Source organism: Rattus norvegicus, chromosome 1 (assembly GCF_021556685.1).
Source record: "Rattus norvegicus strain SHRSP/BbbUtx chromosome 1, alternate assembly SHRSP_T2T, whole genome shotgun sequence".
Classification (NCBI taxonomy): Eukaryota; Metazoa; Chordata; class Mammalia; order Rodentia; family Muridae; genus Rattus; species Rattus norvegicus.
The window spans coordinates 205788213-205803239 of NC_141534.1; positions in this window are offsets into that span (position 1 = coordinate 205788213).

The window sequence follows — 15027 nt, forward strand, 5'->3', positions numbered from 1 at the left end:
TGATACAGCGCTTAGCTTCACATTGCTTTTTTTTCATACAATTTGTCAAGCATTTGGCAGGAGAGAGAGAGAGAGACTTTGAAACATCAAAACAGGAAATGATGGCAAAGCTAGAATTTCCAGAAAGCACGCTGGAGCAATGCTGATTTCTTCCAGCTTTGGGCAGTGTCCTACTTAGGGTCTTTGTTGCTATGACAAAGCACCAGGACCAAACAGCAATTTGGGGAGGAAAGGGTTTATTTGGCTTACACTTACATACATCTGTTCATCATCGAAGGAAGTTGGGAAAGGGGCTCAAACTGGGCAGGAGCCTGGAGGCAGGAGCTGATACAGGCCACGGAGGGGTGCTATTTACTGGCTTGTTCTACATGGCTTGTTTAGTCTGTTTTCTTATAGAACTGAGGACTATCAGCCCAGGGATGGCACCACCCCAATGGGTTAGGCTCTCCCACATTAATCACTAATAAGAAAATGTCTTACAGGTCTTATAGAAACATTTTCTCAATTGAGGTTCCCTCCTTTCAGATAACTGTAATTTGTATCAAACTGATGATGTAAGGTGACTCAGTACATGCAGGAAAAGCTATCAGGACCGAGTCTCTGAGACATGGATTGTAACCATCCTTGGGGGATTGGGGCCCATGTTGCTGTGTGGCCCAAACCTCAGGGCTGATGAAATCACAGATGACCTGCAAATGGTTTTCTAGCCCACCTTCTGCTCTCAGACTCCCATTCTGAAATTGGTTGTCAGCCACTCCTTAAGATGTCAAAAAAGACCCACATATGCTATCCTCAACCATGATTCTGAAAGGAAGACTCTTGATTTCAGTTTTACGACCTCTTGATTTTGTCATACCCTGAGTGGGGCATAGTTTGGGGACTGCAGCTAGAGTATCCTCTGCTTCCAAGGGTCCCCTTTCCCTTGTTCTTGCTGGGCCCTGGTGCCTGCAGACTGTCCCCATACGCTCATAGCATATCCTATTACAGCACTGGCCTCCTTCCCCAGAAAGCTTTTATCACTGTCCCTCCCCTCCCCAGGAAAGGTGTGCTCCTAAGGAGGACCCTTATGACAATCACGGTGGCCTTTGATTGTACTCTGAGCAGGTTATTGAAGGAAAAACCGTGGAAGTGTTACTATCTAGGTATCTTGATCAAATTTATTTTCTCTGATGTTAAAGAATGAAAAGGGAGGTAGCAGAGGAGAAATCATGGACAGCAAACAGAATGAGCAGTTGAAGTAAGGTGTTTACTGGGGTGAGGAAATGCACGCGTGTAGCAGGCACACAGAGAACAAGACCCTTCATAAAGAGGAGGGGTGATTCAGGAACTGAAAAACCCAGTCTCTTAGGGGCTGGTGTTTTGTTTTTTAAGTCTCTGAAGAGTCTTTCCTAATTTAGGTTTAGTCAGTTTGAAAAAAGACAGGATGGTGGATTGGCCCCCAATTGTTATATAACATGCCCTGATCCTTTGTGGAACCCATCCAGTTAGTTCATCACAGGGGGATTACTGGCCGGCCTTTGGTTTAAGCTGTCAATCTTCTTTCTGTCTCAGGTCAGAGAGGGGAGAAAGAAGTTAGAAATCACCATCTTTACCACCTTCATTACTTACCCATGGCTCTTCTCCCTGTCTGCCTATCAGAAAATCTGTCCAACTTTTAAACTTCTTAGAAAAAAACACTGGAAAGGGAATTAGACTATGAGGGTATATTAATCAGGGTTCTCTAGAGTCACAGAACTTATGGAATGTCTCTCTATGTTGAGGGAATTTGTTGTGACAGTCTGCAGTCCAGCTAACCCAACAACGGGCAGCTGTGAATGGGAAGTCCGAGAATCTAGTAGTTGCTCAGTCCCATGAAGCTAGTTGTTTCAGCTGGGCTTCTGTAGAAGCTGGAATCCTGAAGAAGTAGGTTCCAACAGCTGTGCTGCCAAGGGCAAACACGTAAAAAGGAATCTTCCTTCCAATGTCCTTATGTAGGCCTCCAGCAGGAGATATGACCCAGATAAAGGGTGTGTACCACCATGTCTGGATCTGGGATTTGCTTTGTCCCAGGCTGACCTTGAACTCAGAGATCTCCTTGCCTCAGTCTCCTGGATTAAAGGTGTGTACTACCTTGCCTGGGCCTAAGCATTTCATGGCCACTCTGCCTCAAGATCTCCATGCCAAGATCCAGGTCAGAAACTTGTGTCCTCCAGCCTCAAAATCTGGATCACAGGTGTGACCTCCAATTCTGGATTATAGTTTACTCCAGATAAAGTCAAGTTGACAACCAGGAATAGCCATTACAGAGGGTGACAGTGTGTGAGAGCTGAGAGCTGGGAGCTGGGCAAAGGTCCCTCCAGGAAGCTGTGCACATTCTGCTTCTATGTGCTAATCGAACAGTTCTCTACCTCGATGGTTCTCAACCTGTGTGTCTTGACTGCTCTGAGGTCACATATCAGACATTTACATTGCGATTGATAACAATCGCAAAATTATAGGTGTAGAGTAATAGCAAAATAGTTTTATGGTTGGAGGCCATCAGAACTTGAGGAACTGTATTAGAGGGTTGTAGTATTAGGAAGGTTGAGAACCACTGCTCTAGAGTAAAATGTCAATTTAAGATAAAAGACTGTTGGGTGTGGTAGTACATGTCCTTAAGTCTAGCCCTGTAAAGGTAGAAATGGTACTATCAGGAGTTCAAAGTAGTCCCTGGCTATGTACTAAGGTTGAGTCTAACCTTGGCTATGTGAAACCTTATTTCAGAAAAAAAATTATAAACGAAATAGTAAATGAACCCAGGCAGTGGGATTGGGAGAGAATGGTAGCCCAACAGTGGCTCCTTTGCTAGTGTGAATAAAAATTTCTAGAAAGAAGCTGTGTGCAAGGGCTGAGGAACTGGTCCAAACTTGAGTGAATGTAAGAGATTGGGATGCTGAAGTTTCAGAACCTAATTACAATTTATCTTGGGAGATCTTCAGCTTACCAAATAGCCATTCCTGGTTCACCTCTGTGTCAGATCTTACATCCTGTAAGGAGCAGATAAAGCTGAACCGAACATCCCAACAAACAGATAAAACCCTTTGCAATGTATTTACTTAAGAAAAACCCATTCTCCGCTCATCAAAGGGCTAAGAATGCTATCAGATAGCATCTGAGGCCTGGCTGCCTGGCTTTAACCTGCTTCTCTGATGTACTCAACAATGTGTTTTAAAATCACCTTGATTTATGACTTTCTTTGTTCTGTTTCTATCAATTCCAAGTACTATAAACTTGCTCTTTGAAAAGCATGCATGTAGGGTAATCCAAATAAGTGTTCCAAGGCTGTGGTCCCTCACCACTTTTGCTCCTGAATAAAATTACCTCTTATTCTCTGTGAGTTGTGTCTTTATGTCAGTCAGACTTTGTGTCAACTAGTCTTTCTGGTCTCTGTGTGGTGCATTAGACATGCACCTCCAGTGCCTAATGGCACCTATGGGAAGCTACCATATTTACATCACCTGTTGTTCTTGCTGGACCACTGGTTATTTCCTTGTGACTTAATACATACATATGTGCCAGTACACACACACACACACACACACACACACACACACACACACACACACACACAGAGAGAGAGAGAGACAGAGACAGAGACAGACAGAGACAGACAGAGACAGACAGAGACAGACAGAGACAGAGACAGAGACAGAAAGACAGACAAAAACAGACAGAGAGAGACAGAGAGAGACAGAGACAGAGACAGAAAGACAGACAAAAACAGACAGAGACAGACACTTCTCTTTGGATCTCCTAGTGGCAGGCTGGATGGAATGCCTGTAGGCCAGCACCCAAGGCACAGGAAAGCCGAGTGTTCTCAGGACTGCAATAAATGTACCCAAGTCACCATAGACTCACACATATTGCTGAAGGCATCAAAGGTCAAGAGCCTCTAGAAAATGGACTACATTTAGCACCCTTACCTGAGAAACGGAGGAAAAGATTATCTTGCTGACACAGTTTGCAACATGCTGTGGAAGTCAGAGTACAGATTAGGTTGACTTAAAATAGCCCTAAACCAATTTCGGCGACGTCATGATAACTTGTGTGAACACCAGAGGAGAGACTACAGGCAATAAACAGCATTGTGGCTCCATCTAAACCTAGTTTCTACTTATGAGGATCCTGGCCCAAGATTATTACTTCCCATCCCTGATGCTGATTAAGGAAAGCATTCTTAGCATTTCAGAATCTTCTCAAAAGTTGCTTTGTAGCTGAGGAATGGCTGTATTTACAGAAAGTGACATTTTTTGCTGCATGGTTCTTAAACCATGGGTATCTGATGGCACTAGAGCCAAGTAATTTGCATGTTTTGGTTTCTGCAGAGAGAACCTGGACCAAATTTAAAACTTTATCTCACATTCACAAAGATGCTCTTTCCTCTCTGTATCTGCCTTCTTCTGTCAAGAGAAGATGAAGAAGTGGATCCTCCTTCCTGTCCTTCCTCACATGGAGAGTCAGACATCCAGGTATAAAGGCTTTATCACACACACACACACACACACAGGTGTCGGGGGGGCATGACTCCCAGAGTGGGGAGTTAACCCAAAGATGGTGTTCCCATCTGCTCAGAAGGCTGGGGATTATTTTATGTTTGAGAATGGGATGAGTTTCTTTTCTTACTAGGTGTTGGCTATTTGGGTTATTGTATGAAGTTAGATATCCAGACAAAGCAAGAGAGGAAAAGCACTCTCAAGGAAGTGCCACAGCAGCACTCTACTGGGAGGTTTGAAATTGCTCCTGAACTGTTTCCTTCTACAGAGGAAAGCCCACAAGTCTCTGTCTCAAGAAGTGGGGTAGACATACATATACAGCCACCCAATTGGACAAGATGGATGAAGCAAAGAAGTGCAGGCCGACAGGAACTGGATGTAGATCTCTCCTGAGAGACACAGCCAGAATACAGCAAATACAGAGGCGAATGCCAGCAGTAAATCACTGAACTGAGAATAGGACCCCCGTTGAAGGAATCAGAGAAAGAACTGGAAGAGCTTGAAGGGGCTCGAGACCCCATATGAACAACAATGCCAAGCAACCAGAGCTTCCAGGGACTAAGCCACTACCCAAAGACTATACATGGACTGACCCTGGACTCTGACCTCATAGGTAGCAATGAATATCCTAGTAAGAGCACCAGTGGAAGGGGAAGCCCTGGGTCCTGCTAAGACTGAACCCCCAGTGAACGTGATTGTTGGGGGGAGGGTGGTAATGGGGGGAGGATGGGGAGGGGAACACCCATAGAGAAGGGGAGAGGGGTTAGGGGGATGTTGGCCTGGAAACTGGGAAAGGGAATAACAATCAAAATGTAAATAAGAAATACTCAAGTCAATAAAGAAAAAAATGTAAAGAAAAAAAACAGGAAAAAAAAGAAGTGGGGTAGAGAAGGATAGGGAGAGGGAGGGGGAGGGAGGAGGAGAGAGAAGGGGAAGAAAAAGAGAAGGAAGAAAAAGATAAAGGAGGAGGAAGGAGGGAGAGAAGAAAGGGAGGAAGGGAGGGAGGGAGGGAAGGAAGGAAGGAAGGAAGGAAGGAAGGAAGGAAGGAAGCCAGCCATCCCGAATGTATCTAAAACCTCTTTCCTGTCTGTCTGCAAGCTGAGGAAAGGAAGAAGAAAAGGAGCCAGCTTGTACAGAACTTATCAAATATGCAAATGTTGCCAGGAACACTGGTCAGCACCTGGTCGGACACTGATAAGATTCAAAAGGCATAGTGCCAGGACTGTGACTTGGTAAGTAGCAGGTACTTATTCCTCCCTCAGTTTGAACAGAGGAGTCTCTTTCTCCTTACCTATCATTCCAGAACTCCTCAAAGGGCCACTGTCCTGAATCCCAATCCTGATCTTTATCTGTTAAAGCTGCCAGCCCCTGTTCTGGATCCACATTGCATCTCCATGTCCGGGTAATCTTGAGTTCACACCTACAGAAGATAATTAGCAACACCAGAGGCTAATGGTGGCAGGTCTCTTCTGGATCTCTAGTGGTGATGGCATCTAAAAAACAAACAAGTCCCAAAAAAATACAAAAGAAATAGATGGAGAGACTAGAGTGTTAAAGTCTCCTATCAGCACTCCCCAAATCAAAAGAACCAGTACTTTCATTTTTCTTCATTATGGCTCAAAATTCATTTGGCAGCCAACATACCCCCAGTTCTTGTGGAGCTGTTCAAAAGCTTCATTCATCCTTCTTAGGCAGGCTATTTCCCAGCAGCAAGATGAACCTGTGTGATTATGGGTGGCTTCCCAGGCCCTAGTGAGTATTCACAACACAAAGAGCAGGTGCTTTACAGTTCCTAGGCTCAACTGCTCCTCCCAATGTGTCTGCTGCACATCAGGTAAAGCCTCCATACAGTGCAGGGATGCTTCTCTTTGTTCTTACACAGCTGCACATAAGAAACACAATTGCCTTATGTTTCCCAGTGAGACGATTTTTTTAAAAGTTAGCCCAAGACAAAGATTGTATAACACAGAGCAAGGGAGAATAGAAAATGCAACTGACTTTAAAGGAATCAAGGTCTTTGGGAGATTGATGTGCTCCTGGATGAAGTGAGAACCCTGCCACAGACCTCTGGCTTGACTCTTGAACGTCAGGCCATGAGCCTCTCTGCCCCCTTGAGGAGGAAGCTCAGGCTTTGCTGGCAAGGACTGAAGCATGGATAATTAATTGCAGCTATTGGAGGAGCAAAAGGATCAGGCAGCAGAGAAACAGCAAGAGGGAGAGTGATTGATACTATGCTTTCAGTAGTTTAACATCAAGAACCAATTTACTAGGAAAAAAATTATTGGATTATGTAGAACCAGCCTACAGCTCAACTCTCAGTGAGGAGCCTTTCTTCTGTATAAACATAAACCAAAGTTTCTGCGTGTTCTCAAAATTACTTGTTTGACTTACAGCTTCAACTTGACACAAGATCATATATATATCTATATATATGTATATATGTATATATATGTATATATGTATATATATGTATATATATGTATATATGTATATATATGTATATATGGCCCCGAAATCCCTACAGCTTAACAGCAGGCAAGAGGAGGTACACAAGAGACCTTGCTACACTGACAGTTTGAGAAACATCCTGGGGGCTGTACTCTGAGGTTTGGAGGCAAGGCCAACACACCCTGAATCTCAATCCCTGGTGGTGAAGCTTGAAATGTTTCTGAAAAGGAGACTTTTCAGAAAACCTAATTCATTAATCAGAAAAGACATGTCTGGAAGACAAAGCGAGAAGGCTGGAAGGCTGGATTGGAATCTGTGATGGCTTCTATGGCCTTCGTAAGGACAAGGTATTTGAGAACAGGGCAAGGACAGGCCATTACTATAGAGACCATGAAGGGCGTCAAGAAAGGTTCCCAAGCTCCTGTGTTCTGTTTTCTTATCATCATTCTTATCTCAGTGCTGCAAGGGACCGATCATCAATTTAGGGCCATAAAACTACTGGTAGCTTACAAGTAAATTCCAGACATTCTGAGACTCTTTCTACCTCTGTGGACAGATTAGTGAGGATCATTACTGAAAGATACAGTCACCTGCCCATCCCCCTTGTGGTTATCCCCACAGACCCTGTTCTCACTCCTGCTCTGTCTAGTTTGCCGCCTTCTTCAGAAGAAAGCTGTGCTGGGCTCTGACCTCAGACCATGGTGAATGAGTTTCAGATATAGCCACAGCCAAGGGCAGGGGAGACCGGAGTGACTCATGGCAGGAGAGATGGAGTCACTGTGTGGAGAGCTCTCATACAGAGCTGGGAGTCACACACAGATGGCCCAACAGAGAGACTGTGCTTGCCACCCATCCTTGCTCTGGTAGTTAAAGGGGCTAAACTAGACTATCAAGAGCCCAGGTTGACCCTCAAGCAAGGTGTCATTCTCAGCACTTCTGCTGATGACAGATCTGATGAACTTTTCCTTTCCTGTTCCAGGCACTGTTAGTGCTGAGCCTTTGAAGACTGGAGTCTCAGGTCTCAAGGTTTAAGGAATAGGCACATCTTGAAGAAATTTTGCCATTTTACTTCTTGGACTAATCTAACTTCCCCCAAGATTCCATTGTACTCTTTTAATAGGAAATTTAGTATCGGCCATCTCTGGGTGTCCTTCAGTGAATTGCCACCTCAGATATCTACTCTGGACATTAAGTGTTGAACCTGATGAATAGGTCAGCTTGAGCCCCATGAAGAAGATAGAATAGGAAAAGTCTTTAGGAAGGAGGATTTTTCTCCTCTATTGAGCATTGTCTTCAGAGCTCTGCTCTCATCACGTTAATTGGCAGAGACTCCACTTGATTTTCTGGATGCTCCATCAACCTTCATTCATCTGCTGCATGTGCAGTTGGGCATGGGATGAGTTGAGGTTGGGGGTGGTGGTGGTCTGCAGTCTCTACAGAGTTTGGTAGATGACTCTTTTCATGTTCCACTCCAAGGCACTGAAATTTGAAGTCAAGCAACCTAGGCCCATGTAGAGAGCAGATGACTTTCTAAGTCGATCTTCTCTTGGACCTCTTAATATCCTGTCTCATCTACTTGTGTCCCCACCCAAGAACACTGCCTGTGTTGGTGAGCTCAGGCTGAGGGCTGATTAGGCACATAGAGGCTTTTATCATTGTCTTAGCTATACCCTAGCATGGATAGGTATGGCCTGCCTCTGGAAAAACTCTATGGTAGTCATGAGGAGATAATGGGTTTCAATTCCCTACAATAATAACTCTAGGGGATCCAACCACAGTACTGAGAAGTTTCTTTGTTTAAAGGTGAGACAGTGAAAGCAAAAAGGGTTCTTTGATTGACTGTTAGATTTAAAAAAAAAAAAGCACCTCTTTGGCGCTATATCATCCTGAGTGAGGCCCCTCTGAGGACTTCCAGGCTCCAGACAGCTTCGGGTTTATCAAAAGGCAAGCCCAGGAGCCCTGGGGCACAGAAGCTTACTCTAAAAGAGAGGAGAATGCCTGGAGGTCTGACCTAAGCAGGGGTTTCAGTCCTGTCTACACATCAAGTAGCCCATGAGGCTATAAAGAGATACCAAGATGCCTGCTCTGAGTCAAATAAGTCAGCCACTAGTGGGAGGGCAGGATGTGGGGAAGTTTCTAAAGTACTCAGTTCATTCCCACTATAGTTGGACTTTAGTACCTGGCTCAAGGACAGAATCCCAGGGGAAACCAGGCAGGGCGGAAAGATAGTTGTAAGGTTTCTAGGCACAGTTTGCACTCTTGAAGCTGGGGGCAGGTGAGGTGTAAAATTAGGGGCTTCTCGGGGGTTGGGATAGTATAAGCCCCTAGAGACTGGCCTAGAACAATAAGGCATGTATAAAGTGTTCTAAGACAGTGAAGACATACTTCAGTCAGAAGTGACTTCTCATTTGGCCAGGCTAGAAAGAGGTGACATCAACTTAAACTGACATAAAGAAGGTAAATGTGGCAGACTGATCATTGCTTGCACTGAAGAGAGAAGGTGTGGGAGAGAGAAGAAGGGACCCTCGAGACTCTAAACATTCATTGGCTGGGATCCTTGAGAAATTTGTCTAGTTGCAAACAGATGATTCCCTGATCTGGGAGTGATGCTAGCTCAGGTTTCTATCATAGATTCTCATTCCTTGGGTTTCCATGGCTTAGGCTATGGTTTTGCACAATGCAGTTGAACAGTGAGGCCTTATGCGGCTGAATCACTAGGTATCACTGAGCATTTTCTCTGAGACACTGTTACAGCTGTCCTGGAAACCATCATGATACCAAAAGTAGACCCATTCTTATAAAAGGTCAAAGGCCAGAGATTGAATCATGGTTTATGCATGATGTCTGGGCTTCCAGTCTATGGTATGGATTCCACAGAAGCTGGCTAGCCAACACTCTATGTGTGTGTGTGTGTGTGTGTGTGTGTGTGTGTGTGTGTGTGTGTGTGGTGTAAGGAACCATTGGCTTAAGAATGGTCACAACTGGGACCAGAACAAGCCAACTGCATTTCTTCCTATTTTCTCTTCTTAACGTCTAAGCTGAGTTCATGTTTCTGTCTCAGAACTCATTTCAAAGCTTCAACATTTTAGTAGTGATTCTTTCTACCCACCAGCATTTTTGTGACCTTCCCTTACCCTGTGGTTTACTTGTGAGGCTTACATGTCATTCATGATCCCTGGGTTTCACACTGGGTGATGCTCACCCCACATGCTGCCTACACCAAACCCAGCTACTTCCTTGGAAATCCAGAAAGAAGTGTGCTACGCCATCATTAACTCCAGACTGAGTTTTACTGTGGACAGACTCATTTCGGTACTCAACCAATATGGCCAAGCCAGTTCCATGGGAAGATCCAGCACAACGTCTCAAGGTCCAGATAAGAGGACCCCTCCATTAATCTCTTACAGAGTTACTCAAACTTCCTGGAGGGGCATTTCGAACAAACTATTAGAACAAAGAAGAATGGGAGAAAAATCAGATGTTCTGTTTTCTTGAAAATATGTTCTATCAAATGTGAGCCCAAACACTGGTCCATGTGCCAAATGAACTTACTCAGTTAAGAGGTCTCCTATTAAGTCCTGGTACTGCAGAATATAAATATGCTGGTTACACTGCGTTGATGGGTAGATGTCTCCTCCTTCCTTGTTCTCAAAAACTGGAATCTATCCCACTTCAGATTCTGGTAGTTAATGGCTTCCCTACAGATCTGTCAGTGTGTAGCTTCCTCTGTGGTCCCTTGTCATTGATCTCTAAAGACCATCAAAGCCATTCAGGAGTGGCCCTGATCCAACTGCTCTCACCTCTGATTTACAATATATGAGTGAAGCTACTCTCTTGTCTCTGGGAGTTAGGAAAGAGAATCTCTTACTCCCACTTTGATGCAGGGCTATGGATCTCAAGCACATGTATGACTTTTAAATTCTAGGGAGCTCCAGGAAGGACAGAGAGCCTTGGTAGCCTGCCTGGGGCCAGCTGCTGGAGGAGTGCTTGATTTCCTCTTCTGGGCCACTCCAGGACCCCTCTTGGAGCCTCTAAGTGTTTGTTACAGCTAGAAGCTTATACAAGTCTCCTGCAGGACTTCCACCTGAGTAACTGCAGATTAGCAGGGAGTCTACAGTAGTTCACCTTGGGTACTACCTGAGGCTTTCCAGCCTGGCCAGTCACAAGACCACAGGGACACAGGAAGTGATGCATTATTTACCACAGAGTTTTCCTTCAGCCTCAGAAATCTTTCCAGAGATGAGGCAGAGCCTACAGCTTTCTTGGGAAGGAACCCACACTCTTAGAGTATAGGCTGGTAATCACAGCTGGAAGTCCCAGGGCACCAGAGCCTAGAAGTCAGTGATCTTCTCTGGGAGAACACATCCAAGGATACAAGCCAGCTTACCACCAAGTCCTCACTGTCTGTTTGGAAGCTTCTGTCAAGTTGAGGCAGCTCACTGGGTAAAACCTTGACTCCTCTAGGCAACTGGAACTGGATGCAAACGAGTCATCCACAGATGCTTTCTGTGTTTGTGCAGTTTCTCTGGATTGGCAAAATAATTGAAAACAGCATGGAGAACAATGGCTTAGTAATCAAAGGAATGCAGTGGGGTGGACTAAACTGTTTCTACCATAAGTGACAGGTACATGACACCTGGCTTTACCAGCTGTGCCTTCTAAATGAAAACATGCTGACAGCCTCTCCTCAGGCAGAGGGAAACATTATAAGCATTCCTCAGTGACCACCTCCAGTCCATCTCTCCTGTGTTAGCTACTTCCCTAGCCCTGGGCTTTGATTCACATTTAGGATCTAGAATTGGGCTAGTGTTTCTAGCACTTTCTCAACTCTTCATGAGTCAGGAACATGTACCCACACCTCTAATCCTGAGTACCCACAGGACCCTCAAGAGTTCCCCAAAATTGGTTTAAAGTAAGATTTGTGTATCAGGACACAGATGTTTAGTCATGAGTTCCGAGGTATAGCTACCTACCTATTGGGATGTATGCTGACTTTACAGTCTAAATAACTATTTGTCTGTGTTTGTGTCAGTGTCTGGGTTGTACATCAGTTTCCAGTCACAGGTGGGTAAGACAAACTTGTAATAGTTTCCTCTAATGCTTTAGTCAACTAAATGGGAAGGACATTTGTCTACTGAGCAAGCTTTTAAAGTGGCATTTAACATATCATAATGACTTTACTGGGCTGTCAATTTCCTTGGGTAGGAAATAATCCTGATTATTATCTAGCCTGTCTTGGTAGCTGGGCAGAGGCCAAGACCCCTCGAGACACTGGGGCTGAGATCATAAGCTGGAGAGCCCAGTTTTTCCACACCTAAACTGTGGGTGTTTAACCCTTCAGACCCAATAACCCAGGGGACATACCCATGCCTATTCTAGAAGACTAGAGACTTATAAAACAACAAACACTTTGTAGGAACCCAAGCAAGGAGGTCTCCTCCCTAAACCCCAGTGCTCAGTATAAGGGTCTTGTGCCAAGCATCATCATCAGTTCGAGTCAGCCTCGGAGGTGTGACACAGCAGCATTTGGGTCAGCACCATGGTCTTGCTCCTCTCATCCTTTGAAGCTCGACTCTGAGCTTTTATTCTTTGCTCTGATGTTGTTCAGTCCCCCAGGAAGACTTCAAGCATTTCAGCCTAAAGCTCGGGGAACTTTATTCTGCTTCTTCAAAGCCTCAAAATAAAAAGGCTATTAATACAGGAGACAGGAGTGCAGCAGAAGTGCTACTCTGCTGTACACCTCCACAGCTGGCTATTGCTCCATGTCAGAATAAGAATATTGGTATCCAGCCTTGTATCAGTGATTCTTTGTACCAGCAAAACCGTATCGGAGCATCTTCTGTTCAGATGCTTATGAGCTGATGGTACAGGGTTACCTGTACTCTGTGACAAGTAGTTCCATGGCACTATTTTTTGGCCCTAAGTAATGTCTCCCAAGTACCCACTCAATGGTCTTTGGAGTTCATAATAAATAGTTCATGTAGACAGAACTGCATAGATGACGCCAGCAAAGGGGCATGATTGCAGATGACCCACAAATAAGAATGCCTCTTGGTCTCCTAATAGAATCCTCTGTATCCTGGTCTGGGTGCTTTTCCCACTGGCTCCTACTTTTATTCCACACAACTGAAGCCTGCTTCTCTCCTCTGGCCCTGCCAAGAGGATATGCCTACATGACTTGGGCCAGCAGGCTATTCTTCAGCAACAGGTTCATGAGGACTGGAGATAAGAAAATAAAGAAGATAGAAAAGTTGGGATCAGAAGTCGCATGAGCTGATGACCAATGCCAAGCAAGCTTATTAAGAAGTACAGCATATTACACACTATTAGAAAAACAGAGCAGAGTTGGCCTGAAGCTAATCAAGCAATGTAGCACAAAGGAAACAGGATATCAGCACTCAGTGGTCTGAGCGTGGTAATCACAGCCCTCCTAGGCAGGGAAGGAGACCTTTGAGTTAGCAGGATCTGAAATCTACTGAAAGGCCCTGGCCCTGGGCCATTATAGGTCATGACCAGCATGTCCCTGGTTATAGACAAGGAACTTCTCTATCTATTGTGGTCTCAGGAAAATCCCAGGACAAATTTGGCCCCCAACACATACAGGCTGATAGTATCTCATGCTTGTCACCATGGCTCAACTGCTTGACTCCACAGCTCTTCACAAGGGCACCTGGCTATCTCTCTGTACAGGCAGGTAGAACTAAGGGTGTAATACCTACAATGGATAGCCAGAGCAGCTGGTCTCTGGAAAACCACTGATCAGGATGGAGTAATTCAGCCTCCAATGCTACCCAGTCGCTACACACTATACATCAGAGTATACATACATACCCTACACATCAGAGGCCAGGTGGTGAGGTGGCTGACACGGTCAAATGATCCAAGGAGTTTGGTGGCTTATGTGGTCAGATAGCTTATATGACCATGTGGCTCATGCAGTCAGGTGGCCTAGGAGGTTCTTATGGCCTAGGGATCCTAGGGGTCAGGGGACCCTTGGCTGTGGAGATTGTGTGGTCAGGTGACCCATATACCTGAGTGGCTTATGCAGTTAAATATGGCTAGGTGGCTCAAATGACCAAGTAGCTTATTGTCTTGGTTAGAGTTTCATTTCTGTGAAAAGACATGATGGCCACAACAACTCTTATGCAGGAAAAACGTTTAATTGGGGCTGGCTAAAAGTTTCAGATGTTTAGTCCATTATTACCATAGTGGAAAACACAGCAGTGTGCAGGCAGACATGGTGCTGGAGAAGCCAAGAGTTCTACATCTTGATCTGCAGAAAGCAAAAGGAGATTATGTGCCACACTGGGCATAGTCTAATTATATAATAGTCCCCAAAGCCCATACCACAGTGATACACTTTCTCTAACAAGGCCATACCTCTTAATAGTGCCACTGCCTATGGGCCAAACACTTACATACATGAGTCTATGGGAGCTGTACCAACTCAAACCACCATATTTATATAATCAGGTGGTCCAGGTGCCCAGGTAGATCTTGTGGTCAGATGAGGCCAGAGGGCTTAATGACCACATAGCTCATGGGTCCTCATGATCATGTGGCCAGGTAGCTCACAAGACCAGGTGGTTTCTATGATCCAATATTCCATGTGTCCATGTGGCCTGTGACAAGACAGTTGGTGTAAGATTATAGTTCCAGGCCTCAGAGGACCACACTCCAAGAAAGTAGATATTTGTAGGGTTTTCTTCTTTTTCTTAGCTTGAATCTAAAACCATAACCATGACTACTGAATCAATGGGAGCATGAGGGTCCTTCCTCCCTATCCTTCTCTAAAAACCACAACTATCTGGAGATGATTCAAGTAGACTCCTTCAGGAACTCAAAACAGGAACTGAAGCAGAGACTATGGGGGAACTCTACTTACTGGCTTGCTTCCTCTGGCTTGGTTGGCTACCTTTCTTGCATAGTCCAGACTTACTTGTCTAGGACTGGCACTAGCCATGGTGAGCTGGTCCCTTCTGCATCAACTAACAGTTGAGGATGTGTGTCACAAACACAGCCAGAGGCCAATCCACATGAGCCAATATTTTTAGTTGAGGTTTCTTCT